Source organism: Pollicipes pollicipes, unplaced genomic scaffold (genome assembly GCF_011947565.3).
Source record: "Pollicipes pollicipes isolate AB1234 unplaced genomic scaffold, Ppol_2.1 Scaffold_7261;HRSCAF=8764_pilon_pilon_pilon, whole genome shotgun sequence".
NCBI classification, from domain to species: domain Eukaryota; kingdom Metazoa; phylum Arthropoda; class Thecostraca; order Pollicipedomorpha; family Pollicipedidae; genus Pollicipes; species Pollicipes pollicipes.
Genome location: NW_023597054.1, coordinates 41,513,796 through 41,516,210, shown reverse-complemented (window position 1 = coordinate 41,516,210; position 2,415 = coordinate 41,513,796).

The window sequence follows — 2,415 nt, the reverse complement described above, 5'->3', positions numbered from 1 at the left end:
TATTATAATATATTATTATAAATATATTAATATATTTATAATAATAAATTTCTGCTTCACTGCGATTGAGTCGCAGATTCTGCCCGTCCGGCAAAGGCTCTACGTGACGTCACGTAGAAAATTTGTCGTCCGGGACGCCGCGAACAGCAAACGGCGCAAAATTTATGGGGTTTGACGTCATGAGTGACGTCGACAGTATTGATTCTGCGTCGTCCGAGTCGCTGCGAATACACCCCAGATCCCGGCCCAGCGACCGTAGGTGCAGCCGGTGGCGCATGATGTCGGTCCGCTTCCACAAATCCAACCCGGCGACACGTGTTGCGCACTTCTGAACGCCCCTGTGTACGGGGACGGCAGGAGGGCCTGAGTTAGAGAAAGCTTGACTCATGCTCAAGGGCAGCTCTAATTGTGCTGCATCGGTTCATGGGCTCTTCGGGTCCGTGTTAACTGGAACGAAATATATCTCTAATATGCACCTATCTCTAATATGCACCTGTCTCTAATATACACTCTTGAATTGGGTATAAATCTTTAATTGTGGACCGGTAGGTGCAACGCGACGAAGTTATACGTTGCCGACAACGTGCAATCCTCGTCAAATGGTGCCACGATAATTGACCATCAGCTGATGGTGTGTTTTTGATTTAGCAACGACCCAGCCGGCATCTTGAGTTTGCAATGCTGTGACAACGATATCTCTTGCCGCTCTCAGTTAACCAAACGGTTCGAATGCCTCAATACTGCAAGAGCTGATGGTATGAGGTGGACAGCAGATGATGGCATGCCTGTTCGGCGCTGGCGTGAATTTTCCGTTTATAGAAATGTCAATTTGACGAACAGAAACGGGTTCCCTCCTTGTCATGAGATATAAAATGCGAAGACAAAGCATGTTACACTTACCATGCTACTGTTTACAGCAACTTATGTTGTAAAGCATTGCCTCTCAGAAAATGGCTTGTTAAATAGGATACCTTAAATTCAGCTTGTGAACATAAACTGCGGAACGAATCGATGCTGCATTCATCCACACACTGTGAGATGATAATCTGAACCGGAGCGGAATTGTTAAAATGGGATGTGAAGCCACAAAGAGTCGATTCACAAGAGACAGAGTCAGGGGCTGAATCAGATCTCAATTGCTCAACAAGGGTCACGAATGAATGGTGATAAGATTTTAAAAAAACTGAATGAAACGCTGATCCGGTTCAATGCAAAAAAGACATTCGCCTAAATTAAATTCGGTTATTTGTACGAATACCGTTAAAACATGCAGCGACACCGCGGGACCTTCCAAAATGGGCTAACAGCGGACCAAAAGAACTGCACAAGATTGACGAGTTCGGTTTGGACATCTGGATGTATATGGTTTTCGCTAGAATTCCGAAACACTGGCGTTCTTGGTAAATATGTGTCAGGTGAATGAATCTCGAAGGCGTCGAAATGGAGCGCAGAAGTATAGGTATAAATTCATTTATTACTGTACGCACTTTTCAAGGCAGAGAAAACTAGCCATAGCTATATTTGGGATGTACGTATGATCACCAAAACGCTGCCAAAGTTACATTTGTTGAGCTAGATGCGAACGAGCAAGACACGTATTTTAGAATCGACAGGTGCGATTGGTTGCATGTACACTTTGGCTCACACAGCTATTTTGAGGCGACATTTTTTATTGAACCATCTCATCTTTGCTTCCCGATTTTAAATCGATCAAACTGTTCCGCCGAATAGGGAAAACCGTGCATGCTCTCCTTAAGCTAACGCCTGCGGAAGCATGCGCATAAGTATACGACAGCGCGTTGCACGGAAGGAGAGGATCAGACCATCTGGTCACACTCTGCTGCTTCTCAGATGCAGGTGTGCCATGTCTGGGTGTCAGCTGAACCTTCGCTGACCGGCCGCTGACACTGACACCGGCGCAGGTACGACAGCGGGCCGCGCACCGGCCCGGCCCGCCCGACCACGGCCGGCCGACACCAGCGCTGCCCGGAGCTGATGGGCGCGCGCAGCTACAACGCCCTCTCGTGCCACGTGGACGCCACCGCTGGCCGAGATCGACATGGAACGGTTCTGTCGCGCTGACATGGACCGCATCCTGGAGATATCTGCCTACAGCAGCGACCTGTACGGCGTAAGTCGGCGCGCCTACACACCGCAGGCGGCGGTGCAGTGGCCGCGCGAAGCCACGGCCGGTCAGACGCTGACGCCGGACTGACTTTCCAACACAGTTGAGGAGACCGCAAAACGAAATGCTTTCGACATGTTCTCTGTTCACTTAGGCTTAGCTGTGGACCTGGATTTATTGATAAACGCAACAAAATTACACGCTTATTTTTCTTTCAAGGAGCAAGGGCTCTTCAGCAACATCTCCATGGATTCCTTGGACTGCTCGTCCATAGAGGCCGACGACCTCCT